We start from the raw sequence: 17,500 nt of genomic DNA, 5'->3' as shown, positions 1-17,500 counted from the left end.
TAACCAGGCCCGACCCTGCTTAGCTTCCGAGACCAGACGAGTTCGGGCGTTCTCAAGGTGGTATGGCCGTAAGCGAAATCTGCTGCCAAAATTGGGCTATTTGAATGGTTAGAACATTAGGGTAGTAAACTATATAAAGCTTACAGCACCTGGTATTCCCAGGCGGTCTCCCATCCAAGTACTAACCAGGCCCGACCCTGCTTAGCTTCCGAGATCAGACGAGTTCGGGCGTTCTCAAGGTGGTATGGCCGTAAGCGAAATCTGCTGCCAAAATTGGGCTATTTGAATGGTTAGAACATTAGGGTAGTAAACTATATAAAGCTTACAGCACCTGGTATTCCCAGGCGGTCTCCCATCCAAGTACTAACCAGGCCCGACCCTGCTTAGCTTCCGAGATCAGACGAGTTCGGGCGTTCTCAAGGTGGTATGGCCGTAAGCGAAATCTGCTGCCAAAATTGGGCTATTTGAATAGTTAAAACATTAGGGTAGTAAACTATATAAAGCTTACAGCACCTGGTATTCCCAGGCGGTCTCCCATCCAAGTACTAACCAGGCCCGACCCTGCTTAGCTTCCGAGATCAGACGAGTTCGGGCGTTCTCAAGGTGGTATGGCCGTAAGCGAAATCTGCTGCCAAAATTGGGCTATTTGAATGGTTAGAACATTAGGGTAGTAAACTATATAAAGCTTACAGCACCTGGTATTCCCAGGCGGTCTCCCATCCAAGTACTAACCAGGCCCGACCCTGCTTAGCTTCCGAGATCAGACGAGTTCGGGCGTTCTCAAGGTGGTATGGCCGTAAGCGAAATCTGCTGCCAAAATTGGGCTATTTGAATGGTTAGAACATTAGGGTAGTAAACTACATAAAGCTTACAGCACCTGGTATTCCCAGGCGGTCTCCCATCCAAGTACTAACCAGGCCCGACCCTGCTTAGCTTCCGAGATCAGACGAGTTCGGGCGTTCTCAAGGTGGTATGGCCGTAAGCGAAATCTGCAGCCAAAATTGGGCTATTTGAAGAAGAAAAAAAAGAGACTCTTTCAGGCTTTCTGAAGAAACTGAGAGACTATTTCAGGAATTTTGAGGGGAAAAAAGACAATTTAGGATTTTTGAAACATTTCATTGACTCTTTTTTTTTTTTTTTTTTTTTTAAACAATAAAGCTTACAGCACCTGGTATTCCCAGGCGGTCTCCCATCCAAGTACTAACCAGGCCCGACCCTGCTTAGCTTCCGAGATCAGACGAGTTCGGGCGTTCTCAAGGTGGTATGGCCGTAAGCGAAATCTGCTGCCAAAATTGGGCTATTTGAATAGTTAAAACATTAGGGTAGTAAACTATATAAAGCTTACAGCACCTGGTATTCCCAGGCGGTCTCCCATCCAAGTACTAACCAGGCCCGACCCTGCTTAGCTTCCGAGATCAGACGAGTTCGGGCGTTCTCAAGGTGGTATGGCCGTAAGCGAAATCTGCTGCCAAAATTGGGCTATTTGAATGGTTAGAACATTAGGGTAGTAAACTATATAAAGCTTACAGCACCTGGTATTCCCAGGCGGTCTCCCATCCAAGTACTAACCAGGCCCGACCCTGCTTAGCTTCCGAGATCAGACGAGTTCGGGCGTTCTCAAGGTGGTATGGCCGTAAGCGAAATCTGCTGCCAAAATTGGGCTATTTGAATGGTTAGAACATTAGGGTAGTAAACTACATAAAGCTTACAGCACCTGGTATTCCCAGGCGGTCTCCCATCCAAGTACTAACCAGGCCCGACCCTGCTTAGCTTCCGAGATCAGACGAGTTCGGGCGTTCTCAAGGTGGTATGGCCGTAAGCGAAATCTGCAGCCAAAATTGGGCTATTTGAAGAAGAAAAAAAAGAGACTCTTTCAGGCTTTCTGAAGAAACTGAGAGACTATTTCAGGAATTTTGAGGGGAAAAAAGACAATTTAGGATTTTTGAAACATTTCATTGACTCTTTTTTTTTTTTTTTTTTTTTTTAAACAATAAAGCTTACAGCACCTGGTATTCCCAGGCGGTCTCCCATCCAAGTACTAACCAGGCCCGACCCTGCTTAGCTTCCGAGATCAGACGAGTTCGGGCGTTCTCAAGGTGGTATGGCCGTAAGCGAAATCTGCTGCCAAAATTGGGCTATTTGAATAGTTAAAACATTAGGGTAGTAAACTATATAAAGCTTACAGCACCTGGTATTCCCAGGCGGTCTCCCATCCAAGTACTAACCAGGCCCGACCCTGCTTAGCTTCCGAGATCAGACGAGTTCGGGCGTTCTCAAGGTGGTATGGCCGTAAGCGAAATCTGCTGCCAAAATTGGGCTATTTGAATGGTTAGAACATTAGGGTAGTAAACTATATAAAGCTTACAGCACCTGGTATTCCCAGGCGGTCTCCCATCCAAGTACTAACCAGGCCCGACCCTGCTTAGCTTCCGAGATCAGACGAGTTCGGGCGTTCTCAAGGTGGTATGGCCGTAAGCGAAATCTGCTGCCAAAATTGGGCTATTTGAATAGTTAAAACATTAGGGTAGTAAACTATATAAAGCTTACAGCACCTGGTATTCCCAGGCGGTCTCCCATCCAAGTACTAACCAGGCCCGACCCTGCTTAGCTTCCGAGATCAGACGAGTTCGGGCGTTCTCAAGGTGGTATGGCCGTAAGCGAAATCTGCTGCCAAAATTGGGCTATTTGAATGGTTAGAACATTAGGGTAGTAAACTATATAAAGCTTACAGCACCTGGTATTCCCAGGCGGTCTCCCATCCAAGTACTAACCAGGCCCGACCCTGCTTAGCTTCCGAGATCAGACGAGTTCGGGCGTTCTCAAGGTGGTATGGCCGTAAGCGAAATCTGCTGCCAAAATTGGGCTATTTGAATGGTTAGAACATTAGGGTAGTAAACTATATAAAGCTTACAGCACCTGGTATTCCCAGGCGGTCTCCCATCCAAGTACTAACCAGGCCCGACCCTGCTTAGCTTCCGAGACCAGACGAGTTCGGGCGTTCTCAAGGTGGTATGGCCGTAAGCGAAATCTGCTGCCAAAATTGGGCTATTTGAATGGTTAGAACATTAGGGTAGTAAACTATATAAAGCTTACAGCACCTGGTATTCCCAGGCGGTCTCCCATCCAAGTACTAACCAGGCCCGACCCTGCTTAGCTTCCGAGATCAGACGAGTTCGGGCGTTCTCAAGGTGGTATGGCCGTAAGCGAAATCTGCTGCCAAAATTGGGCTATTTGAATGGTTAGAACATTAGGGTAGTAAACTATATAAAGCTTACAGCACCTGGTATTCCCAGGCGGTCTCCCATCCAAGTACTAACCAGGCCCGACCCTGCTTAGCTTCCGAGATCAGACGAGTTCGGGCGTTCTCAAGGTGGTATGGCCGTAAGCGAAATCTGCTGCCAAAATTGGGCTATTTGAATGGTTAGAACATTAGGGTAGTAAACTACATAAAGTTTACAGCACCTGGTATTCCCAGGCGGTCTCCCATCCAAGTACTAACCAGGCCCGACCCTGCTTAGCTTCCGAGATCAGACGAGTTCGGGCGTTCTCAAGGTGGTATGGTCGTAAGCGAAATCTGCTGCCAAAATTGGGCTATTTGAATGGTTAGAACATTAGGGTAGTAAACTACATAAAGCTTACAGCACCTGGTATTCCCAGGCGGTCTCCCATCCAAGTACTAACCAGGCCCGACCCTGCTTAGCTTCCGAGATCAGACGAGTTCGGGCGTTCTCAAGGTGGTATGGCCGTAAGCGAAATCTGCTGCCAAAATTGGGCTATTTGAATGGTTAGAACATTAGGGTAGTAAACTACATAAAGCTTACAGCACCTGGTATTCCCAGGCGGTCTCCCATCCAAGTACTAACCAGGCCCGACCCTGCTTAGCTTCCGAGATCAGACGAGTTCGGGCGTTCTCAAGGTGGTATGGCCGTAAGCGAAATCTGCTGCCAAAATTGGGCTATTTGAATGGTTAGAACATTAGGGTAGTAAACTATATAAAGCTTACAGCACCTGGTATTCCCAGGCGGTCTCCCATCCAAGTACTAACCAGGCCCGACCCTGCTTAGCTTCCGAGATCAGACGAGTTCGGGCGTTCTCAAGGTGGTATGGCCGTAAGCGAAATCTGCTGCCAAAATTGGGCTATTTGAATAGTTAAAACATTAGGGTAGTAAACTATATAAAGCTTACAGCACCTGGTATTCCCAGGCGGTCTCCCATCCAAGTACTAACCAGGCCCGACCCTGCTTAGCTTCCGAGATCAGACGAGTTCGGGCGTTCTCAAGGTGGTATGGCCGTAAGCGAAATCTGCTGCCAAAATTGGGCTATTTGAATGGTTAGAACATTAGGGTAGTAAACTATATAAAGCTTACAGCACCTGGTATTCCCAGGCGGTCTCCCATCCAAGTACTAACCAGGCCCGACCCTGCTTAGCTTCCGAGATCAGACGAGTTCGGGCGTTCTCAAGGTGGTATGGCCGTAAGCGAAATCTGCTGCCAAAATTGGGCTATTTGAATAGTTAAAACATTAGGGTAGTAAACTATATAAAGCTTACAGCACCTGGTATTCCCAGGCGGTCTCCCATCCAAGTACTAACCAGGCCCGACCCTGCTTAGCTTCCGAGATCAGACGAGTTCGGGCGTTCTCAAGGTGGTATGGCCGTAAGCGAAATCTCCTGCCAAAATTGGGCTATTTGAAGAAGAAAAAAAAAGAGACTCTTTCAGGCTTTCTGAAGAAACTGAGAGACTATTTCAGGAATTTTGAGGGGAAAAAAGACAATTTAGGATTTTTGAAACATTTCATTGACTCTTTTTTTTTTTTTTTTTTTTTTAAACAATAAAGCTTACAGCACCTGGTATTCCCAGGCGGTCTCCCATCCAAGTACTAACCAGGCCCGACCCTGCTTAGCTTCCGAGATCAGACGAGTTCGGGCGTTCTCAAGGTGGTATGGCCGTAAGCGAAATCTGCTGCCAAAATTGGGCTATTTGAATAGTTAAAACATTAGGGTAGTAAACTATATAAAGCTTACAGCACCTGGTATTCCCAGGCGGTCTCCCATCCAAGTACTAACCAGGCCCGACCCTGCTTAGCTTCCGAGATCAGACGAGTTCGGGCGTTCTCAAGGTGGTATGGCCGTAAGCGAAATCTGCTGCCAAAATTGGGCTATTTGAATGGTTAGAACATTAGGGTAGTAAACTATATAAAGCTTACAGCACCTGGTATTCCCAGGCGGTCTCCCATCCAAGTACTAACCAGGCCCGACCCTGCTTAGCTTCCGAGATCAGACGAGTTCGGGCGTTCTCAAGGTGGTATGGCCGTAAGCGAAATCTGCTGCCAAAATTGGGCTATTTGAATAGTTAAAACATTAGGGTAGTAAACTATATAAAGCTTACAGCACCTGGTATTCCCAGGCGGTCTCCCATCCAAGTACTAACCAGGCCCGACCCTGCTTAGCTTCCGAGATCAGACGAGTTCGGGCGTTCTCAAGGTGGTATGGCCGTAAGCGAAATCTGCTGCCAAAATTGGGCTATTTGAATGGTTAGAACATTAGGGTAGTAAACTATATAAAGCTTACAGCACCTGGTATTCCCAGGCGGTCTCCCATCCAAGTACTAACCAGGCCCGACCCTGCTTAGCTTCCGAGATCAGACGAGTTCGGGCGTTCTCAAGGTGGTATGGCCGTAAGCGAAATCTGCTGCCAAAATTGGGCTATTTGAATGGTTAGAACATTAGGGTAGTAAACTATATAAAGCTTACAGCACCTGGTATTCCCAGGCGGTCTCCCATCCAAGTACTAACCAGGCCCGACCCTGCTTAGCTTCCGAGATCAGACGAGTTCGGGCGTTCTCAAGGTGGTATGGCCGTAAGCGAAATCTGCTGCCAAAATTGGGCTATTTGAATAGTTAAAACATTAGGGTAGTAAACTATATAAAGCTTACAGCACCTGGTATTCCCAGGCGGTCTCCCATCCAAGTACTAACCAGGCCCGACCCTGCTTAGCTTCCGAGATCAGACGAGTTCGGGCGTTCTCAAGGTGGTATGGCCGTAAGCGAAATCTGCTGCCAAAATTGGGCTATTTGAATGGTTAGAACATTAGGGTAGTAAACTATATAAAGCTTACAGCACCTGGTATTCCCAGGCGGTCTCCCATCCAAGTACTAACCAGGCCCGACCCTGCTTAGCTTCCGAGATCAGACGAGTTCGGGCGTTCTCAAGGTGGTATGGCCGTAAGCGAAATCTGCTGCCAAAATTGGGCTATTTGAATAGTTAAAACATTAGGGTAGTAAACTATATAAAGCTTACAGCACCTGGTATTCCCAGGCGGTCTCCCATCCAAGTACTAACCAGGCCCGACCCTGCTTAGCTTCCGAGATCAGACGAGTTCGGGCGTTCTCAAGGTGGTATGGCCGTAAGCGAAATCTGCTGCCAAAATTGGGCTATTTGAATGGTTAGAACATTAGGGTAGTAAACTATATAAAGCTTACAGCACCTGGTATTCCCAGGCGGTCTCCCATCCAAGTACTAACCAGGCCCGACCCTGCTTAGCTTCCGAGATCAGACGAGTTCGGGCGTTCTCAAGGTGGTATGGCCGTAAGCGAAATCTGCTGCCAAAATTGGGCTATTTGAATGGTTAGAACATTAGGGTAGTAAACTATATAAAGCTTACAGCACCTGGTATTCCCAGGCGGTCTCCCATCCAAGTACTAACCAGGCCCGACCCTGCTTAGCTTCCGAGATCAGACGAGTTCGGGCGTTCTCAAGGTGGTATGGCCGTAAGCGAAATCTGCTGCCAAAATTGGGCTATTTGAATAGTTAAAACATTAGGGTAGTAAACTATATAAAGCTTACAGCACCTGGTATTCCCAGGCGGTCTCCCATCCAAGTACTAACCAGGCCCGACCCTGCTTAGCTTCCGAGATCAGACGAGTTCGGGCGTTCTCAAGGTGGTATGGCCGTAAGCGAAATCTGCTGCCAAAATTGGGCTATTTGAATGGTTAGAACATTAGGGTAGTAAACTACATAAAGCTTACAGCACCTGGTATTCCCAGGCGGTCTCCCATCCAAGTACTAACCAGGCCCGACCCTGCTTAGCTTCCGAGATCAGACGAGTTCGGGCGTTCTCAAGGTGGTATGGCCGTAAGCGAAATCTGCTGCCAAAATTGGGCTATTTGAATGGTTAGAACATTAGGGTAGTAAACTATATAAAGCTTACAGCACCTGGTATTCCCAGGCGGTCTCCCATCCAAGTACTAACCAGGCCCGACCCTGCTTAGCTTCCGAGATCAGACGAGTTCGGGCGTTCTCAAGGTGGTATGGCCGTAAGCGAAATCTGCTGCCAAAATTGGGCTATTTGAATGGTTAGAACATTAGGGTAGTAAACTATATAAAGCTTACAGCACCTGGTATTCCCAGGCGGTCTCCCATCCAAGTACTAACCAGGCCCGACCCTGCTTAGCTTCCGAGATCAGACGAGTTCGGGCGTTCTCAAGGTGGTATGGCCGTAAGCGAAATCTGCTGCCAAAATTGGGCTATTTGAATGGTTAGAACATTAGGGTAGTAAACTACATAAAGCTTACAGCACCTGGTATTCCCAGGCGGTCTCCCATCCAAGTACTAACCAGGCCCGACCCTGCTTAGCTTCCGAGATCAGACGAGTTCGGGCGTTCTCAAGGTGGTATGGTCGTAAACGAAATCTCCTGCCAAAATTGGGCTATTTGAATGGTTAGAACATTAGGGTAGTAAACTACATAAAGCTTACAGCACCTGGTATTCCCAGGCGGTCTCCCATCCAAGTACTAACCAGGCCCGACCCTGCTTAGCTTCCGAGATCAGACGAGTTCGGGCGTTCTCAAGGTGGTATGGTCGTAAGCGAAATCTCCTGCCAAAATTGGGCTATTTGAATGGTTAGAACATTAGGGTAGTAAACTACATAAAGCTTACAGCACCTGGTATTCCCAGGCGGTCTCCCATCCAAGTACTAACCAGGCCCGACCCTGCTTAGCTTCCGAGATCAGACGAGTTCGGGCGTTCTCAAGGTGGTATGGCCGTAAGCGAAATCTGCTGCCAAAATTGGGCTATTTGAATGGTTAGAACATTAGGGTAGTAAACTACATAAAGCTTACAGCACCTGGTATTCCCAGGCGGTCTCCCATCCAAGTACTAACCAGGCCCGACCCTGCTTAGCTTCCGAGATCAGACGAGTTCGGGCGTTCTCAAGGTGGTATGGCCGTAAGCGAAATCTGCAGCCAAAATTGGGCTATTTGAAGAAGAAAAAAAAGAGACTCTTTCAGGCTTTCTGAAGAAACTGAGAGACTATTTCAGGAATTTTGAGGGGAAAAAAGACAATTTAGGATTTTTGAAACATTTCATTGACTCTTTTTTTTTTTTTTTTTTTTTAAACAATAAAGCTTACAGCACCTGGTATTCCCAGGCGGTCTCCCATCCAAGTACTAACCAGGCCCGACCCTGCTTAGCTTCCGAGATCAGACGAGTTCGGGCGTTCTCAAGGTGGTATGGCCGTAAGCGAAATCTGCTGCCAAAATTGGGCTATTTGAATAGTTAAAACATTAGGGTAGTAAACTATATAAAGCTTACAGCACCTGGTATTCCCAGGCGGTCTCCCATCCAAGTACTAACCAGGCCCGACCCTGCTTAGCTTCCGAGATCAGACGAGTTCGGGCGTTCTCAAGGTGGTATGGCCGTAAGCGAAATCTGCTGCCAAAATTGGGCTATTTGAATAGTTAAAACATTAGGGTAGTAAACTATATAAAGCTTACAGCACCTGGTATTCCCAGGCGGTCTCCCATCCAAGTACTAACCAGGCCCGACCCTGCTTAGCTTCCGAGATCAGACGAGTTCGGGCGTTCTCAAGGTGGTATGGCCGTAAGCGAAATCTGCTGCCAAAATTGGGCTATTTGAATGGTTAGAACATTAGGGTAGTAAACTATATAAAGCTTACAGCACCTGGTATTCCCAGGCGGTCTCCCATCCAAGTACTAACCAGGCCCGACCCTGCTTAGCTTCCGAGATCAGACGAGTTCGGGCGTTCTCAAGGTGGTATGGCCGTAAGCGAAATCTGCTGCCAAAATTGGGCTATTTGAATAGTTAAAACATTAGGGTAGTAAACTATATAAAGCTTACAGCACCTGGTATTCCCAGGCGGTCTCCCATCCAAGTACTAACCAGGCCCGACCCTGCTTAGCTTCCGAGATCAGACGAGTTCGGGCGTTCTCAAGGTGGTATGGCCGTAAGCGAAATCTGCTGCCAAAATTGGGCTATTTGAATGGTTAGAACATTAGGGTAGTAAACTATATAAAGCTTACAGCACCTGGTATTCCCAGGCGGTCTCCCATCCAAGTACTAACCAGGCCCGACCCTGCTTAGCTTCCGAGATCAGACGAGTTCGGGCGTTCTCAAGGTGGTATGGCCGTAAGCGAAATCTGCTGCCAAAATTGGGCTATTTGAATGGTTAGAACATTAGGGTAGTAAACTACATAAAGCTTACAGCACCTGGTATTCCCAGGCGGTCTCCCATCCAAGTACTAACCAGGCCCGACCCTGCTTAGCTTCCGAGATCAGACGAGTTCGGGCGTTCTCAAGGTGGTATGGCCGTAAGCGAAATCTGCAGCCAAAATTGGGCTATTTGAAGAAGAAAAAAAAGAGACTCTTTCAGGCTTTCTGAAGAAACTGAGAGACTATTTCAGGAATTTTGAGGGGAAAAAAGACAATTTAGGATTTTTGAAACATTTCATTGACTCTTTTTTTTTTTTTTTTTTTTTTAAACAATAAAGCTTACAGCACCTGGTATTCCCAGGCGGTCTCCCATCCAAGTACTAACCAGGCCCGACCCTGCTTAGCTTCCGAGATCAGACGAGTTCGGGCGTTCTCAAGGTGGTATGGCCGTAAGCGAAATCTGCTGCCAAAATTGGGCTATTTGAATAGTTAAAACATTAGGGTAGTAAACTATATAAAGCTTACAGCACCTGGTATTCCCAGGCGGTCTCCCATCCAAGTACTAACCAGGCCCGACCCTGCTTAGCTTCCGAGATCAGACGAGTTCGGGCGTTCTCAAGGTGGTATGGCCGTAAGCGAAATCTGCTGCCAAAATTGGGCTATTTGAATGGTTAGAACATTAGGGTAGTAAACTATATAAAGCTTACAGCACCTGGTATTCCCAGGCGGTCTCCCATCCAAGTACTAACCAGGCCCGACCCTGCTTAGCTTCCGAGATCAGACGAGTTCGGGCGTTCTCAAGGTGGTATGGCCGTAAGCGAAATCTGCTGCCAAAATTGGGCTATTTGAATGGTTAGAACATTAGGGTAGTAAACTACATAAAGCTTACAGCACCTGGTATTCCCAGGCGGTCTCCCATCCAAGTACTAACCAGGCCCGACCCTGCTTAGCTTCCGAGATCAGACGAGTTCGGGCGTTCTCAAGGTGGTATGGCCGTAAGCGAAATCTGCAGCCAAAATTGGGCTATTTGAAGAAGAAAAAAAAGAGACTCTTTCAGGCTTTCTGAAGAAACTGAGAGACTATTTCAGGAATTTTGAGGGGAAAAAAGACAATTTAGGATTTTTGAAACATTTCATTGACTCTTTTTTTTTTTTTTTTTTTTTTAAACAATAAAGCTTACAGCACCTGGTATTCCCAGGCGGTCTCCCATCCAAGTACTAACCAGGCCCGACCCTGCTTAGCTTCCGAGATCAGACGAGTTCGGGCGTTCTCAAGGTGGTATGGCCGTAAGCGAAATCTGCTGCCAAAATTGGGCTATTTGAATAGTTAAAACATTAGGGTAGTAAACTATATAAAGCTTACAGCACCTGGTATTCCCAGGCGGTCTCCCATCCAAGTACTAACCAGGCCCGACCCTGCTTAGCTTCCGAGATCAGACGAGTTCGGGCGTTCTCAAGGTGGTATGGCCGTAAGCGAAATCTGCTGCCAAAATTGGGCTATTTGAATGGTTAGAACATTAGGGTAGTAAACTATATAAAGCTTACAGCACCTGGTATTCCCAGGCGGTCTCCCATCCAAGTACTAACCAGGCCCGACCCTGCTTAGCTTCCGAGATCAGACGAGTTCGGGCGTTCTCAAGGTGGTATGGCCGTAAGCGAAATCTGCTGCCAAAATTGGGCTATTTGAATAGTTAAAACATTAGGGTAGTAAACTATATAAAGCTTACAGCACCTGGTATTCCCAGGCGGTCTCCCATCCAAGTACTAACCAGGCCCGACCCTGCTTAGCTTCCGAGATCAGACGAGTTCGGGCGTTCTCAAGGTGGTATGGCCGTAAGCGAAATCTGCTGCCAAAATTGGGCTATTTGAATGGTTAGAACATTAGGGTAGTAAACTATATAAAGCTTACAGCACCTGGTATTCCCAGGCGGTCTCCCATCCAAGTACTAACCAGGCCCGACCCTGCTTAGCTTCCGAGATCAGACGAGTTCGGGCGTTCTCAAGGTGGTATGGCCGTAAGCGAAATCTGCTGCCAAAATTGGGCTATTTGAATGGTTAGAACATTAGGGTAGTAAACTATATAAAGCTTACAGCACCTGGTATTCCCAGGCGGTCTCCCATCCAAGTACTAACCAGGCCCGACCCTGCTTAGCTTCCGAGACCAGACGAGTTCGGGCGTTCTCAAGGTGGTATGGCCGTAAGCGAAATCTGCTGCCAAAATTGGGCTATTTGAATGGTTAGAACATTAGGGTAGTAAACTATATAAAGCTTACAGCACCTGGTATTCCCAGGCGGTCTCCCATCCAAGTACTAACCAGGCCCGACCCTGCTTAGCTTCCGAGATCAGACGAGTTCGGGCGTTCTCAAGGTGGTATGGCCGTAAGCGAAATCTGCTGCCAAAATTGGGCTATTTGAATGGTTAGAACATTAGGGTAGTAAACTATATAAAGCTTACAGCACCTGGTATTCCCAGGCGGTCTCCCATCCAAGTACTAACCAGGCCCGACCCTGCTTAGCTTCCGAGATCAGACGAGTTCGGGCGTTCTCAAGGTGGTATGGCCGTAAGCGAAATCTGCTGCCAAAATTGGGCTATTTGAATGGTTAGAACATTAGGGTAGTAAACTACATAAAGTTTACAGCACCTGGTATTCCCAGGCGGTCTCCCATCCAAGTACTAACCAGGCCCGACCCTGCTTAGCTTCCGAGATCAGACGAGTTCGGGCGTTCTCAAGGTGGTATGGTCGTAAGCGAAATCTGCTGCCAAAATTGGGCTATTTGAATGGTTAGAACATTAGGGTAGTAAACTACATAAAGCTTACAGCACCTGGTATTCCCAGGCGGTCTCCCATCCAAGTACTAACCAGGCCCGACCCTGCTTAGCTTCCGAGATCAGACGAGTTCGGGCGTTCTCAAGGTGGTATGGCCGTAAGCGAAATCTGCTGCCAAAATTGGGCTATTTGAATGGTTAGAACATTAGGGTAGTAAACTACATAAAGCTTACAGCACCTGGTATTCCCAGGCGGTCTCCCATCCAAGTACTAACCAGGCCCGACCCTGCTTAGCTTCCGAGATCAGACGAGTTCGGGCGTTCTCAAGGTGGTATGGCCGTAAGCGAAATCTGCTGCCAAAATTGGGCTATTTGAATGGTTAGAACATTAGGGTAGTAAACTATATAAAGCTTACAGCACCTGGTATTCCCAGGCGGTCTCCCATCCAAGTACTAACCAGGCCCGACCCTGCTTAGCTTCCGAGATCAGACGAGTTCGGGCGTTCTCAAGGTGGTATGGCCGTAAGCGAAATCTGCTGCCAAAATTGGGCTATTTGAATAGTTAAAACATTAGGGTAGTAAACTATATAAAGCTTACAGCACCTGGTATTCCCAGGCGGTCTCCCATCCAAGTACTAACCAGGCCCGACCCTGCTTAGCTTCCGAGATCAGACGAGTTCGGGCGTTCTCAAGGTGGTATGGCCGTAAGCGAAATCTGCTGCCAAAATTGGGCTATTTGAATGGTTAGAACATTAGGGTAGTAAACTATATAAAGCTTACAGCACCTGGTATTCCCAGGCGGTCTCCCATCCAAGTACTAACCAGGCCCGACCCTGCTTAGCTTCCGAGATCAGACGAGTTCGGGCGTTCTCAAGGTGGTATGGCCGTAAGCGAAATCTGCTGCCAAATTTGGGCTATTTGAATGGTTAGAACATTAGGGTAGTAAACTACATAAAGCTTACAGCACCTGGTATTCCCAGGCGGTCTCCCATCCAAGTACTAACCAGGCCCGACCCTGCTTAGCTTCCGAGATCAGACGAGTTCGGGCGTTCTCAAGGTGGTATGGCCGTAAGCGAAATCTGCTGCCAAAATTGGGCTATTTGAATGGTTAGAACATTAGGGTAGTAAACTACATAAAGCTTACAGCACCTGGTATTCCCAGGCGGTCTCCCATCCAAGTACTAACCAGGCCCGACCCTGCTTAGCTTCCGAGATCAGACGAGTTCGGGCGTTCTCAAGGTGGTATGGCCGTAAGCGAAATCTGCAGCCAAAATTGGGCTATTTGAAGAAGAAAAAAAAGAGACTCTTTCAGGCTTTCTGAAGAAACTGAGAGACTATTTCAGGAATTTTGAGGGGAAAAAAGACAATTTAGGATTTTTGAAACATTTCATTGACTCTTTTTTTTTTTTTAAACAATAAAGCTTACAGCACCTGGTATTCCCAGGCGGTCTCCCATCCAAGTACTAACCAGGCCCGACCCTGCTTAGCTTCCGAGATCAGACGAGTTCGGGCGTTCTCAAGGTGGTATGGCCGTAAGCGAAATCTGCTGCCAAAATTGGGCTATTTGAATAGTTAAAACATTAGGGTAGTAAACTATATAAAGCTTACAGCACCTGGTATTCCCAGGCGGTCTCCCATCCAAGTACTAACCAGGCCCGACCCTGCTTAGCTTCCGAGATCAGACGAGTTCGGGCGTTCTCAAGGTGGTATGGCCGTAAGCGAAATCTGCTGCCAAAATTGGGCTATTTGAATGGTTAGAACATTAGGGTAGTAAACTATATAAAGCTTACAGCACCTGGTATTCCCAGGCGGTCTCCCATCCAAGTACTAACCAGGCCCGACCCTGCTTAGCTTCCGAGATCAGACGAGTTCGGGCGTTCTCAAGGTGGTATGGCCGTAAACGAAATCTGCTGCCAAAATTGGGCTATTTGAATAGTTAAAACATTAGGGTAGTAAACTATATAAAGCTTACAGCACCTGCTATTCCCAGGCGGTCTCCCATCCAAGTACTAACCAGGCCCGACCCTGCCTAGCTTCCGAGATCAGACGAGTTCGGGCGTTCTCAAGGTGGTATGGCCGTAAGCGAAATCTGCTGCCAAAATTGGGCTATTTGAATAGTTGAAACATTAGGGTAGTAAACTATATAAAGCTTACAGCACCTGCTATTCCCAGGCGGTCTCCCATCCAAGTACTAACCAGGCCCGACCCTGCTTAGCTTCCGAGATCAGACGAGTTCGGGCGTTCTCAAGGTGGTATGGCCGTAAGCGAAATCTGCTGCCAAAATTGGGCTATTTGAATGGTTAGAACATTAGGGTAGTAAACTATATAAAGCTTACAGCACCTGGTATTCCCAGGCGGTCTCCCATCCAAGTACTAACCAGGCCCGACCCTGCTTAGCTTCCGAGATCAGACGAGTTCGGGCGTTCTCAAGGTGGTATGGCCGTAAGCGAAATCTGCTGCCAAAATTGGGCTATTTGAATAGTTAAAACATTAGGGTAGTAAACTATATAAAGCTTACAGCACCTGGTATTCCCAGGCGGTCTCCCATCCAAGTACTAACCAGGCCCGACCCTGCTTAGCTTCCGAGATCAGACGAGTTCGGGCGTTCTCAAGGTGGTATGGCCGTAAGCGAAATCTGCTGCCAAAATTGGGCTATTTGAATGGTTAGAACATTAGGGTAGTAAACTATATAAAGCTTACAGCACCTGGTATTCCCAGGCGGTCTCCCATCCAAGTACTAACCAGGCCCGACCCTGCTTAGCTTCCGAGATCAGACGAGTTCGGGCGTTCTCAAGGTGGTATGGCCGTAAGCGAAATCTGTTGCCAAAATTGGGCTATTTGAATGGTTAGAACATTAGGGTAGTAAACTACATAAAGCTTACAGCACCTGGTATTCCCAGGCGGTCTCCCATCCAAGTACTAACCAGGCCCGACCCTGCTTAGCTTCCGAGATCAGACGAGTTCGGGCGTTCTCAAGGTGGTATGGTCGTAAGCGAAATCTCCTGCCAAAATTGGGCTATTTGAAGAAGAAAAAAAAAGAGACTCTTTCAGGCTTTCTGAAGAAACTGAGAGACTATTTCAGGAATTTTGAGGGGAAAAAAGACAATTTAGGATTTTTGAAACATTTCATTGACTCTTTTTTTTTTTTTTTTTTTTTAAACAATAAAGCTTACAGCACCTGGTATTCCCAGGCGGTCTCCCATCCAAGTACTAACCAGGCCCGACCCTGCTTAGCTTCCGAGATCAGACGAGTTCGGGCGTTCTCAAGGTGGTATGGCCGTAAGCGAAATCTGCTGCCAAAATTGGGCTATTTGAATAGTTAAAACATTAGGGTAGTAAACTATATAAAGCTTACAGCACCTGGTATTCCCAGGCGGTCTCCCATCCAAGTACTAACCAGGCCCGACCCTGCTTAGCTTCCGAGATCAGACGAGTTCGGGCGTTCTCAAGGTGGTATGGCCGTAAGCGAAATCTGCTGCCAAAATTGGGCTATTTGAATGGTTAGAACATTAGGGTAGTAAACTATATAAAGCTTACAGCACCTGGTATTCCCAGGCGGTCTCCCATCCAAGTACTAACCAGGCCCGACCCTGCTTAGCTTCCGAGATCAGACGAGTTCGGGCGTTCTCAAGGTGGTATGGCCGTAAGCGAAATCTGCTGCCAAAATTGGGCTATTTGAATAGTTAAAACATTAGGGTAGTAAACTATATAAAGCTTACAGCACCTGGTATTCCCAGGCGGTCTCCCATCCAAGTACTAACCAGGCCCGACCCTGCTTAGCTTCCGAGATCAGACGAGTTCGGGCGTTCTCAAGGTGGTATGGCCGTAAGCGAAATCTGCTGCCAAAATTGGGCTATTTGAATGGTTAGAACATTAGGGTAGTAAACTATATAAAGCTTACAGCACCTGGTATTCCCAGGCGGTCTCCCATCCAAGTACTAACCAGGCCCGACCCTGCTTAGCTTCCGAGATCAGACGAGTTCGGGCGTTCTCAAGGTGGTATGGCCGTAAGCGAAATCTGCTGCCAAAATTGGGCTATTTGAATGGTTAGAACATTAGGGTAGTAAACTATATAAAGCTTACAGCACCTGGTATTCCCAGGCGGTCTCCCATCCAAGTACTAACCAGGCCCGACCCTGCTTAGCTTCCGAGATCAGACGAGTTCGGGCGTTCTCAAGGTGGTATGGCCGTAAGCGAAATCTGCTGCCAAAATTGGGCTATTTGAATAGTTAAAACATTAGGGTAGTAAACTATATAAAGCTTACAGCACCTGGTATTCCCAGGCGGTCTCCCATCCAAGTACTAACCAGGCCCGACCCTGCTTAGCTTCCGAGATCAGACGAGTTCGGGCGTTCTCAAGGTGGTATGGCCGTAAGCGAAATCTGCTGCCAAAATTGGGCTATTTGAATGGTTAGAACATTAGGGTAGTAAACTACATAAAGCTTACAGCACCTGGTATTCCCAGGCGGTCTCCCATCCAAGTACTAACCAGGCCCGACCCTGCTTAGCTTCCGAGATCAGACGAGTTCGGGCGTTCTCAAGGTGGTATGGCCGTAAGCGAAATCTGCTGCCAAAATTGGGCTATTTGAATGGTTAGAACATTAGGGTAGTAAACTATATAAAGCTTACAGCACCTGGTATTCCCAGGCGGTCTCCCATCCAAGTACTAACCAGGCCCGACCCTGCTTAGCTTCCGAGATCAGACGAGTTCGGGCGTTCTCAAGGTGGTATGGCCGTAAGCGAAATCTGCTGCCAAAATTGGGCTATTTGAATGGTTAGAACATTAGGGTAGTAAACTATATAAAGCTTACAGCACCTGGTATTCCCAGGCGGTCTCCCATCCAAGTACTAACCAGGCCCGACCCTGCTTAGCTTCCGAGATCAGACGAGTTCGGGCGTTCTCAAGGTGGTATGGCCGTAAGCGAAATCTGCTGCCAAAATTGGGCTATTTGAATGGTTAGAACATTAGGGTAGTAAACTACATAAAGCTTACAGCACCTGGTATTCCCAGGCGGTCTCCCATCCAAGTACTAACCAGGCCCGACCCTGCTTAGCTTCCGAGATCAGACGAGTTCGGGCGTTCTCAAGGTGGTATGGTCGTAAACGAAATCTCCTGCCAAAATTGGGCTATTTGAATGGTTAGAACATTAGGGTAGTAAACTACATAAAGCTTACAGCACCTGGTATTCCCAGGCGGTCTCCCATCCAAGTACTAACCAGGCCCGACCCTGCTTAGCTTCCGAGATCAGACGAGTTCGGGCGTTCTCAAGGTGGTATGGTCGTAAGC

The 17,500-nt window shown here is 47.6% G+C and overlaps 92 non-coding genes across 92 annotated transcripts in view; all 92 read right to left on the bottom strand.

Annotated features, from left to right (window-relative positions):
* The window catches only part of LOC148987214 (5S ribosomal RNA), a 119-nt gene extending 45 nt beyond the window's left edge, over positions 1-74 (bottom strand). Inside the window, exon 1 of the ribosomal RNA XR_016161140.1 lies at positions 1-74. This exon is cut by the window's left edge and continues 45 nt beyond it. This is a non-coding gene — a ribosomal RNA (5S ribosomal RNA).
* Positions 75-137: 63 nt separating this feature from the next.
* On the bottom strand, positions 138-256 carry LOC148987213 (5S ribosomal RNA). Its single transcript, XR_016167276.1, has one exon. It is a non-coding gene; the product is annotated as a 5S ribosomal RNA (ribosomal RNA).
* A 63-nt stretch (positions 257-319) lies between these two features.
* LOC148987212 (5S ribosomal RNA) lies at positions 320-438 on the bottom strand. The gene has a single exon (XR_016167275.1). It is a non-coding gene; the product is annotated as a 5S ribosomal RNA (ribosomal RNA).
* A 63-nt stretch (positions 439-501) lies between these two features.
* Positions 502-620, bottom strand: LOC148987211 (5S ribosomal RNA). Its single transcript, XR_016167274.1, has one exon. It is a non-coding gene; the product is annotated as a 5S ribosomal RNA (ribosomal RNA).
* A 63-nt stretch (positions 621-683) lies between these two features.
* LOC148987210 (5S ribosomal RNA) lies at positions 684-802 on the bottom strand. The gene has a single exon (XR_016167273.1). It is a non-coding gene; the product is annotated as a 5S ribosomal RNA (ribosomal RNA).
* A 63-nt stretch (positions 803-865) lies between these two features.
* Positions 866-984, bottom strand: LOC148987209 (5S ribosomal RNA). Its single transcript, XR_016167272.1, has one exon. It is a non-coding gene; the product is annotated as a 5S ribosomal RNA (ribosomal RNA).
* A 172-nt stretch (positions 985-1,156) lies between these two features.
* LOC148987208 (5S ribosomal RNA) lies at positions 1,157-1,275 on the bottom strand. Its single transcript, XR_016167271.1, has one exon. It is a non-coding gene; the product is annotated as a 5S ribosomal RNA (ribosomal RNA).
* Positions 1,276-1,338: 63 nt separating this feature from the next.
* On the bottom strand, positions 1,339-1,457 carry LOC148987207 (5S ribosomal RNA). Its single transcript, XR_016167270.1, has one exon. It is a non-coding gene; the product is annotated as a 5S ribosomal RNA (ribosomal RNA).
* A 63-nt stretch (positions 1,458-1,520) lies between these two features.
* LOC148987206 (5S ribosomal RNA) lies at positions 1,521-1,639 on the bottom strand. The gene has a single exon (XR_016167268.1). It is a non-coding gene; the product is annotated as a 5S ribosomal RNA (ribosomal RNA).
* Positions 1,640-1,702: 63 nt separating this feature from the next.
* Positions 1,703-1,821, bottom strand: LOC148987205 (5S ribosomal RNA). Its single transcript, XR_016167267.1, has one exon. It is a non-coding gene; the product is annotated as a 5S ribosomal RNA (ribosomal RNA).
* Positions 1,822-1,994: 173 nt separating this feature from the next.
* Positions 1,995-2,113, bottom strand: LOC148987204 (5S ribosomal RNA). The gene has a single exon (XR_016167266.1). It is a non-coding gene; the product is annotated as a 5S ribosomal RNA (ribosomal RNA).
* Positions 2,114-2,176: 63 nt separating this feature from the next.
* LOC148987203 (5S ribosomal RNA) lies at positions 2,177-2,295 on the bottom strand. Its single transcript, XR_016167265.1, has one exon. It is a non-coding gene; the product is annotated as a 5S ribosomal RNA (ribosomal RNA).
* Positions 2,296-2,358: 63 nt separating this feature from the next.
* LOC148987202 (5S ribosomal RNA) lies at positions 2,359-2,477 on the bottom strand. The gene has a single exon (XR_016167264.1). It is a non-coding gene; the product is annotated as a 5S ribosomal RNA (ribosomal RNA).
* Positions 2,478-2,540: 63 nt separating this feature from the next.
* LOC148987201 (5S ribosomal RNA) lies at positions 2,541-2,659 on the bottom strand. The gene has a single exon (XR_016167263.1). It is a non-coding gene; the product is annotated as a 5S ribosomal RNA (ribosomal RNA).
* Positions 2,660-2,722: 63 nt separating this feature from the next.
* On the bottom strand, positions 2,723-2,841 carry LOC148987200 (5S ribosomal RNA). Its single transcript, XR_016167262.1, has one exon. It is a non-coding gene; the product is annotated as a 5S ribosomal RNA (ribosomal RNA).
* A 63-nt stretch (positions 2,842-2,904) lies between these two features.
* LOC148987199 (5S ribosomal RNA) lies at positions 2,905-3,023 on the bottom strand. Its single transcript, XR_016161139.1, has one exon. It is a non-coding gene; the product is annotated as a 5S ribosomal RNA (ribosomal RNA).
* A 63-nt stretch (positions 3,024-3,086) lies between these two features.
* LOC148987198 (5S ribosomal RNA) lies at positions 3,087-3,205 on the bottom strand. Its single transcript, XR_016167261.1, has one exon. It is a non-coding gene; the product is annotated as a 5S ribosomal RNA (ribosomal RNA).
* Positions 3,206-3,268: 63 nt separating this feature from the next.
* LOC148987197 (5S ribosomal RNA) lies at positions 3,269-3,387 on the bottom strand. The gene has a single exon (XR_016167260.1). It is a non-coding gene; the product is annotated as a 5S ribosomal RNA (ribosomal RNA).
* Positions 3,388-3,450: 63 nt separating this feature from the next.
* On the bottom strand, positions 3,451-3,569 carry LOC148987196 (5S ribosomal RNA). The gene has a single exon (XR_016163924.1). It is a non-coding gene; the product is annotated as a 5S ribosomal RNA (ribosomal RNA).
* Positions 3,570-3,632: 63 nt separating this feature from the next.
* On the bottom strand, positions 3,633-3,751 carry LOC148987195 (5S ribosomal RNA). Its single transcript, XR_016167259.1, has one exon. It is a non-coding gene; the product is annotated as a 5S ribosomal RNA (ribosomal RNA).
* A 63-nt stretch (positions 3,752-3,814) lies between these two features.
* Positions 3,815-3,933, bottom strand: LOC148987194 (5S ribosomal RNA). The gene has a single exon (XR_016167257.1). It is a non-coding gene; the product is annotated as a 5S ribosomal RNA (ribosomal RNA).
* Positions 3,934-3,996: 63 nt separating this feature from the next.
* Positions 3,997-4,115, bottom strand: LOC148987193 (5S ribosomal RNA). The gene has a single exon (XR_016167256.1). It is a non-coding gene; the product is annotated as a 5S ribosomal RNA (ribosomal RNA).
* A 63-nt stretch (positions 4,116-4,178) lies between these two features.
* Positions 4,179-4,297, bottom strand: LOC148987192 (5S ribosomal RNA). Its single transcript, XR_016167255.1, has one exon. It is a non-coding gene; the product is annotated as a 5S ribosomal RNA (ribosomal RNA).
* Positions 4,298-4,360: 63 nt separating this feature from the next.
* LOC148987191 (5S ribosomal RNA) lies at positions 4,361-4,479 on the bottom strand. Its single transcript, XR_016167254.1, has one exon. It is a non-coding gene; the product is annotated as a 5S ribosomal RNA (ribosomal RNA).
* A 63-nt stretch (positions 4,480-4,542) lies between these two features.
* Positions 4,543-4,661, bottom strand: LOC148987190 (5S ribosomal RNA). The gene has a single exon (XR_016167253.1). It is a non-coding gene; the product is annotated as a 5S ribosomal RNA (ribosomal RNA).
* A 173-nt stretch (positions 4,662-4,834) lies between these two features.
* LOC148987189 (5S ribosomal RNA) lies at positions 4,835-4,953 on the bottom strand. Its single transcript, XR_016167252.1, has one exon. It is a non-coding gene; the product is annotated as a 5S ribosomal RNA (ribosomal RNA).
* A 63-nt stretch (positions 4,954-5,016) lies between these two features.
* On the bottom strand, positions 5,017-5,135 carry LOC148987188 (5S ribosomal RNA). Its single transcript, XR_016167251.1, has one exon. It is a non-coding gene; the product is annotated as a 5S ribosomal RNA (ribosomal RNA).
* A 63-nt stretch (positions 5,136-5,198) lies between these two features.
* LOC148987187 (5S ribosomal RNA) lies at positions 5,199-5,317 on the bottom strand. The gene has a single exon (XR_016167250.1). It is a non-coding gene; the product is annotated as a 5S ribosomal RNA (ribosomal RNA).
* Positions 5,318-5,380: 63 nt separating this feature from the next.
* Positions 5,381-5,499, bottom strand: LOC148987186 (5S ribosomal RNA). The gene has a single exon (XR_016167249.1). It is a non-coding gene; the product is annotated as a 5S ribosomal RNA (ribosomal RNA).
* Positions 5,500-5,562: 63 nt separating this feature from the next.
* LOC148987185 (5S ribosomal RNA) lies at positions 5,563-5,681 on the bottom strand. The gene has a single exon (XR_016167248.1). It is a non-coding gene; the product is annotated as a 5S ribosomal RNA (ribosomal RNA).
* Positions 5,682-5,744: 63 nt separating this feature from the next.
* On the bottom strand, positions 5,745-5,863 carry LOC148987184 (5S ribosomal RNA). The gene has a single exon (XR_016167246.1). It is a non-coding gene; the product is annotated as a 5S ribosomal RNA (ribosomal RNA).
* A 63-nt stretch (positions 5,864-5,926) lies between these two features.
* On the bottom strand, positions 5,927-6,045 carry LOC148987183 (5S ribosomal RNA). The gene has a single exon (XR_016167245.1). It is a non-coding gene; the product is annotated as a 5S ribosomal RNA (ribosomal RNA).
* A 63-nt stretch (positions 6,046-6,108) lies between these two features.
* Positions 6,109-6,227, bottom strand: LOC148987182 (5S ribosomal RNA). Its single transcript, XR_016167244.1, has one exon. It is a non-coding gene; the product is annotated as a 5S ribosomal RNA (ribosomal RNA).
* Positions 6,228-6,290: 63 nt separating this feature from the next.
* LOC148987181 (5S ribosomal RNA) lies at positions 6,291-6,409 on the bottom strand. The gene has a single exon (XR_016167243.1). It is a non-coding gene; the product is annotated as a 5S ribosomal RNA (ribosomal RNA).
* Positions 6,410-6,472: 63 nt separating this feature from the next.
* LOC148987180 (5S ribosomal RNA) lies at positions 6,473-6,591 on the bottom strand. The gene has a single exon (XR_016167242.1). It is a non-coding gene; the product is annotated as a 5S ribosomal RNA (ribosomal RNA).
* A 63-nt stretch (positions 6,592-6,654) lies between these two features.
* Positions 6,655-6,773, bottom strand: LOC148987179 (5S ribosomal RNA). Its single transcript, XR_016167241.1, has one exon. It is a non-coding gene; the product is annotated as a 5S ribosomal RNA (ribosomal RNA).
* A 63-nt stretch (positions 6,774-6,836) lies between these two features.
* Positions 6,837-6,955, bottom strand: LOC148987178 (5S ribosomal RNA). The gene has a single exon (XR_016167240.1). It is a non-coding gene; the product is annotated as a 5S ribosomal RNA (ribosomal RNA).
* Positions 6,956-7,018: 63 nt separating this feature from the next.
* LOC148987177 (5S ribosomal RNA) lies at positions 7,019-7,137 on the bottom strand. The gene has a single exon (XR_016167239.1). It is a non-coding gene; the product is annotated as a 5S ribosomal RNA (ribosomal RNA).
* A 63-nt stretch (positions 7,138-7,200) lies between these two features.
* Positions 7,201-7,319, bottom strand: LOC148987176 (5S ribosomal RNA). Its single transcript, XR_016167238.1, has one exon. It is a non-coding gene; the product is annotated as a 5S ribosomal RNA (ribosomal RNA).
* Positions 7,320-7,382: 63 nt separating this feature from the next.
* On the bottom strand, positions 7,383-7,501 carry LOC148987175 (5S ribosomal RNA). The gene has a single exon (XR_016167237.1). It is a non-coding gene; the product is annotated as a 5S ribosomal RNA (ribosomal RNA).
* Positions 7,502-7,564: 63 nt separating this feature from the next.
* On the bottom strand, positions 7,565-7,683 carry LOC148987174 (5S ribosomal RNA). Its single transcript, XR_016163400.1, has one exon. It is a non-coding gene; the product is annotated as a 5S ribosomal RNA (ribosomal RNA).
* A 63-nt stretch (positions 7,684-7,746) lies between these two features.
* On the bottom strand, positions 7,747-7,865 carry LOC148987173 (5S ribosomal RNA). The gene has a single exon (XR_016162833.1). It is a non-coding gene; the product is annotated as a 5S ribosomal RNA (ribosomal RNA).
* A 63-nt stretch (positions 7,866-7,928) lies between these two features.
* On the bottom strand, positions 7,929-8,047 carry LOC148987172 (5S ribosomal RNA). The gene has a single exon (XR_016167235.1). It is a non-coding gene; the product is annotated as a 5S ribosomal RNA (ribosomal RNA).
* Positions 8,048-8,110: 63 nt separating this feature from the next.
* LOC148987171 (5S ribosomal RNA) lies at positions 8,111-8,229 on the bottom strand. Its single transcript, XR_016167234.1, has one exon. It is a non-coding gene; the product is annotated as a 5S ribosomal RNA (ribosomal RNA).
* A 171-nt stretch (positions 8,230-8,400) lies between these two features.
* LOC148987170 (5S ribosomal RNA) lies at positions 8,401-8,519 on the bottom strand. The gene has a single exon (XR_016167233.1). It is a non-coding gene; the product is annotated as a 5S ribosomal RNA (ribosomal RNA).
* A 63-nt stretch (positions 8,520-8,582) lies between these two features.
* Positions 8,583-8,701, bottom strand: LOC148987169 (5S ribosomal RNA). Its single transcript, XR_016167232.1, has one exon. It is a non-coding gene; the product is annotated as a 5S ribosomal RNA (ribosomal RNA).
* Positions 8,702-8,764: 63 nt separating this feature from the next.
* Positions 8,765-8,883, bottom strand: LOC148987168 (5S ribosomal RNA). The gene has a single exon (XR_016167231.1). It is a non-coding gene; the product is annotated as a 5S ribosomal RNA (ribosomal RNA).
* A 63-nt stretch (positions 8,884-8,946) lies between these two features.
* On the bottom strand, positions 8,947-9,065 carry LOC148987167 (5S ribosomal RNA). The gene has a single exon (XR_016167230.1). It is a non-coding gene; the product is annotated as a 5S ribosomal RNA (ribosomal RNA).
* Positions 9,066-9,128: 63 nt separating this feature from the next.
* On the bottom strand, positions 9,129-9,247 carry LOC148987166 (5S ribosomal RNA). Its single transcript, XR_016167229.1, has one exon. It is a non-coding gene; the product is annotated as a 5S ribosomal RNA (ribosomal RNA).
* Positions 9,248-9,310: 63 nt separating this feature from the next.
* On the bottom strand, positions 9,311-9,429 carry LOC148987165 (5S ribosomal RNA). Its single transcript, XR_016167228.1, has one exon. It is a non-coding gene; the product is annotated as a 5S ribosomal RNA (ribosomal RNA).
* Positions 9,430-9,492: 63 nt separating this feature from the next.
* On the bottom strand, positions 9,493-9,611 carry LOC148987164 (5S ribosomal RNA). The gene has a single exon (XR_016167227.1). It is a non-coding gene; the product is annotated as a 5S ribosomal RNA (ribosomal RNA).
* Positions 9,612-9,783: 172 nt separating this feature from the next.
* Positions 9,784-9,902, bottom strand: LOC148987163 (5S ribosomal RNA). The gene has a single exon (XR_016167226.1). It is a non-coding gene; the product is annotated as a 5S ribosomal RNA (ribosomal RNA).
* Positions 9,903-9,965: 63 nt separating this feature from the next.
* On the bottom strand, positions 9,966-10,084 carry LOC148987162 (5S ribosomal RNA). Its single transcript, XR_016167224.1, has one exon. It is a non-coding gene; the product is annotated as a 5S ribosomal RNA (ribosomal RNA).
* Positions 10,085-10,147: 63 nt separating this feature from the next.
* Positions 10,148-10,266, bottom strand: LOC148987161 (5S ribosomal RNA). Its single transcript, XR_016167223.1, has one exon. It is a non-coding gene; the product is annotated as a 5S ribosomal RNA (ribosomal RNA).
* Positions 10,267-10,329: 63 nt separating this feature from the next.
* LOC148987160 (5S ribosomal RNA) lies at positions 10,330-10,448 on the bottom strand. The gene has a single exon (XR_016167222.1). It is a non-coding gene; the product is annotated as a 5S ribosomal RNA (ribosomal RNA).
* A 172-nt stretch (positions 10,449-10,620) lies between these two features.
* On the bottom strand, positions 10,621-10,739 carry LOC148987159 (5S ribosomal RNA). The gene has a single exon (XR_016167221.1). It is a non-coding gene; the product is annotated as a 5S ribosomal RNA (ribosomal RNA).
* A 63-nt stretch (positions 10,740-10,802) lies between these two features.
* LOC148987158 (5S ribosomal RNA) lies at positions 10,803-10,921 on the bottom strand. The gene has a single exon (XR_016167220.1). It is a non-coding gene; the product is annotated as a 5S ribosomal RNA (ribosomal RNA).
* Positions 10,922-10,984: 63 nt separating this feature from the next.
* LOC148987157 (5S ribosomal RNA) lies at positions 10,985-11,103 on the bottom strand. The gene has a single exon (XR_016167219.1). It is a non-coding gene; the product is annotated as a 5S ribosomal RNA (ribosomal RNA).
* A 63-nt stretch (positions 11,104-11,166) lies between these two features.
* LOC148987156 (5S ribosomal RNA) lies at positions 11,167-11,285 on the bottom strand. The gene has a single exon (XR_016167218.1). It is a non-coding gene; the product is annotated as a 5S ribosomal RNA (ribosomal RNA).
* A 63-nt stretch (positions 11,286-11,348) lies between these two features.
* On the bottom strand, positions 11,349-11,467 carry LOC148987155 (5S ribosomal RNA). The gene has a single exon (XR_016167217.1). It is a non-coding gene; the product is annotated as a 5S ribosomal RNA (ribosomal RNA).
* Positions 11,468-11,530: 63 nt separating this feature from the next.
* LOC148987154 (5S ribosomal RNA) lies at positions 11,531-11,649 on the bottom strand. Its single transcript, XR_016161138.1, has one exon. It is a non-coding gene; the product is annotated as a 5S ribosomal RNA (ribosomal RNA).
* A 63-nt stretch (positions 11,650-11,712) lies between these two features.
* LOC148987153 (5S ribosomal RNA) lies at positions 11,713-11,831 on the bottom strand. Its single transcript, XR_016167216.1, has one exon. It is a non-coding gene; the product is annotated as a 5S ribosomal RNA (ribosomal RNA).
* A 63-nt stretch (positions 11,832-11,894) lies between these two features.
* LOC148987152 (5S ribosomal RNA) lies at positions 11,895-12,013 on the bottom strand. The gene has a single exon (XR_016167215.1). It is a non-coding gene; the product is annotated as a 5S ribosomal RNA (ribosomal RNA).
* Positions 12,014-12,076: 63 nt separating this feature from the next.
* Positions 12,077-12,195, bottom strand: LOC148987151 (5S ribosomal RNA). Its single transcript, XR_016163923.1, has one exon. It is a non-coding gene; the product is annotated as a 5S ribosomal RNA (ribosomal RNA).
* A 63-nt stretch (positions 12,196-12,258) lies between these two features.
* Positions 12,259-12,377, bottom strand: LOC148987150 (5S ribosomal RNA). Its single transcript, XR_016167213.1, has one exon. It is a non-coding gene; the product is annotated as a 5S ribosomal RNA (ribosomal RNA).
* Positions 12,378-12,440: 63 nt separating this feature from the next.
* LOC148987149 (5S ribosomal RNA) lies at positions 12,441-12,559 on the bottom strand. Its single transcript, XR_016167212.1, has one exon. It is a non-coding gene; the product is annotated as a 5S ribosomal RNA (ribosomal RNA).
* A 63-nt stretch (positions 12,560-12,622) lies between these two features.
* LOC148987148 (5S ribosomal RNA) lies at positions 12,623-12,741 on the bottom strand. Its single transcript, XR_016167211.1, has one exon. It is a non-coding gene; the product is annotated as a 5S ribosomal RNA (ribosomal RNA).
* Positions 12,742-12,804: 63 nt separating this feature from the next.
* LOC148987147 (5S ribosomal RNA) lies at positions 12,805-12,923 on the bottom strand. The gene has a single exon (XR_016167210.1). It is a non-coding gene; the product is annotated as a 5S ribosomal RNA (ribosomal RNA).
* A 63-nt stretch (positions 12,924-12,986) lies between these two features.
* LOC148987146 (5S ribosomal RNA) lies at positions 12,987-13,105 on the bottom strand. Its single transcript, XR_016167209.1, has one exon. It is a non-coding gene; the product is annotated as a 5S ribosomal RNA (ribosomal RNA).
* A 63-nt stretch (positions 13,106-13,168) lies between these two features.
* LOC148987145 (5S ribosomal RNA) lies at positions 13,169-13,287 on the bottom strand. Its single transcript, XR_016167207.1, has one exon. It is a non-coding gene; the product is annotated as a 5S ribosomal RNA (ribosomal RNA).
* A 63-nt stretch (positions 13,288-13,350) lies between these two features.
* On the bottom strand, positions 13,351-13,469 carry LOC148987144 (5S ribosomal RNA). The gene has a single exon (XR_016167206.1). It is a non-coding gene; the product is annotated as a 5S ribosomal RNA (ribosomal RNA).
* Positions 13,470-13,632: 163 nt separating this feature from the next.
* Positions 13,633-13,751, bottom strand: LOC148987143 (5S ribosomal RNA). Its single transcript, XR_016167205.1, has one exon. It is a non-coding gene; the product is annotated as a 5S ribosomal RNA (ribosomal RNA).
* A 63-nt stretch (positions 13,752-13,814) lies between these two features.
* LOC148987142 (5S ribosomal RNA) lies at positions 13,815-13,933 on the bottom strand. Its single transcript, XR_016167204.1, has one exon. It is a non-coding gene; the product is annotated as a 5S ribosomal RNA (ribosomal RNA).
* Positions 13,934-13,996: 63 nt separating this feature from the next.
* On the bottom strand, positions 13,997-14,115 carry LOC148987141 (5S ribosomal RNA). The gene has a single exon (XR_016161223.1). It is a non-coding gene; the product is annotated as a 5S ribosomal RNA (ribosomal RNA).
* A 63-nt stretch (positions 14,116-14,178) lies between these two features.
* Positions 14,179-14,297, bottom strand: LOC148987140 (5S ribosomal RNA). The gene has a single exon (XR_016163978.1). It is a non-coding gene; the product is annotated as a 5S ribosomal RNA (ribosomal RNA).
* Positions 14,298-14,360: 63 nt separating this feature from the next.
* On the bottom strand, positions 14,361-14,479 carry LOC148987139 (5S ribosomal RNA). Its single transcript, XR_016162281.1, has one exon. It is a non-coding gene; the product is annotated as a 5S ribosomal RNA (ribosomal RNA).
* Positions 14,480-14,542: 63 nt separating this feature from the next.
* LOC148987138 (5S ribosomal RNA) lies at positions 14,543-14,661 on the bottom strand. The gene has a single exon (XR_016167203.1). It is a non-coding gene; the product is annotated as a 5S ribosomal RNA (ribosomal RNA).
* A 63-nt stretch (positions 14,662-14,724) lies between these two features.
* Positions 14,725-14,843, bottom strand: LOC148987137 (5S ribosomal RNA). The gene has a single exon (XR_016167201.1). It is a non-coding gene; the product is annotated as a 5S ribosomal RNA (ribosomal RNA).
* A 63-nt stretch (positions 14,844-14,906) lies between these two features.
* Positions 14,907-15,025, bottom strand: LOC148987136 (5S ribosomal RNA). Its single transcript, XR_016167200.1, has one exon. It is a non-coding gene; the product is annotated as a 5S ribosomal RNA (ribosomal RNA).
* Positions 15,026-15,088: 63 nt separating this feature from the next.
* On the bottom strand, positions 15,089-15,207 carry LOC148987135 (5S ribosomal RNA). Its single transcript, XR_016162832.1, has one exon. It is a non-coding gene; the product is annotated as a 5S ribosomal RNA (ribosomal RNA).
* Positions 15,208-15,379: 172 nt separating this feature from the next.
* On the bottom strand, positions 15,380-15,498 carry LOC148987134 (5S ribosomal RNA). Its single transcript, XR_016167199.1, has one exon. It is a non-coding gene; the product is annotated as a 5S ribosomal RNA (ribosomal RNA).
* A 63-nt stretch (positions 15,499-15,561) lies between these two features.
* Positions 15,562-15,680, bottom strand: LOC148987133 (5S ribosomal RNA). The gene has a single exon (XR_016167198.1). It is a non-coding gene; the product is annotated as a 5S ribosomal RNA (ribosomal RNA).
* Positions 15,681-15,743: 63 nt separating this feature from the next.
* Positions 15,744-15,862, bottom strand: LOC148987132 (5S ribosomal RNA). Its single transcript, XR_016167197.1, has one exon. It is a non-coding gene; the product is annotated as a 5S ribosomal RNA (ribosomal RNA).
* Positions 15,863-15,925: 63 nt separating this feature from the next.
* Positions 15,926-16,044, bottom strand: LOC148987131 (5S ribosomal RNA). The gene has a single exon (XR_016167196.1). It is a non-coding gene; the product is annotated as a 5S ribosomal RNA (ribosomal RNA).
* A 63-nt stretch (positions 16,045-16,107) lies between these two features.
* Positions 16,108-16,226, bottom strand: LOC148987130 (5S ribosomal RNA). The gene has a single exon (XR_016167195.1). It is a non-coding gene; the product is annotated as a 5S ribosomal RNA (ribosomal RNA).
* A 63-nt stretch (positions 16,227-16,289) lies between these two features.
* LOC148987129 (5S ribosomal RNA) lies at positions 16,290-16,408 on the bottom strand. Its single transcript, XR_016167194.1, has one exon. It is a non-coding gene; the product is annotated as a 5S ribosomal RNA (ribosomal RNA).
* A 63-nt stretch (positions 16,409-16,471) lies between these two features.
* On the bottom strand, positions 16,472-16,590 carry LOC148987128 (5S ribosomal RNA). Its single transcript, XR_016167193.1, has one exon. It is a non-coding gene; the product is annotated as a 5S ribosomal RNA (ribosomal RNA).
* Positions 16,591-16,653: 63 nt separating this feature from the next.
* LOC148987127 (5S ribosomal RNA) lies at positions 16,654-16,772 on the bottom strand. Its single transcript, XR_016167192.1, has one exon. It is a non-coding gene; the product is annotated as a 5S ribosomal RNA (ribosomal RNA).
* Positions 16,773-16,835: 63 nt separating this feature from the next.
* LOC148987126 (5S ribosomal RNA) lies at positions 16,836-16,954 on the bottom strand. The gene has a single exon (XR_016167190.1). It is a non-coding gene; the product is annotated as a 5S ribosomal RNA (ribosomal RNA).
* Positions 16,955-17,017: 63 nt separating this feature from the next.
* LOC148987125 (5S ribosomal RNA) lies at positions 17,018-17,136 on the bottom strand. Its single transcript, XR_016167189.1, has one exon. It is a non-coding gene; the product is annotated as a 5S ribosomal RNA (ribosomal RNA).
* Positions 17,137-17,199: 63 nt separating this feature from the next.
* LOC148987124 (5S ribosomal RNA) lies at positions 17,200-17,318 on the bottom strand. Its single transcript, XR_016163399.1, has one exon. It is a non-coding gene; the product is annotated as a 5S ribosomal RNA (ribosomal RNA).
* A 63-nt stretch (positions 17,319-17,381) lies between these two features.
* On the bottom strand, positions 17,382-17,500 carry LOC148987123 (5S ribosomal RNA). The gene has a single exon (XR_016162831.1). It is a non-coding gene; the product is annotated as a 5S ribosomal RNA (ribosomal RNA).

Source organism: Pimephales promelas, chromosome 3 (genome assembly GCF_988280905.1).
Source record: "Pimephales promelas chromosome 3, fPimPro1.hap1.1, whole genome shotgun sequence".
NCBI classification, from domain to species: domain Eukaryota; kingdom Metazoa; phylum Chordata; class Actinopteri; order Cypriniformes; family Leuciscidae; genus Pimephales; species Pimephales promelas.
Note: the sequence above shows the minus strand (reverse complement) of the source record. Positions and strands in the feature narration are given on the sequence as shown.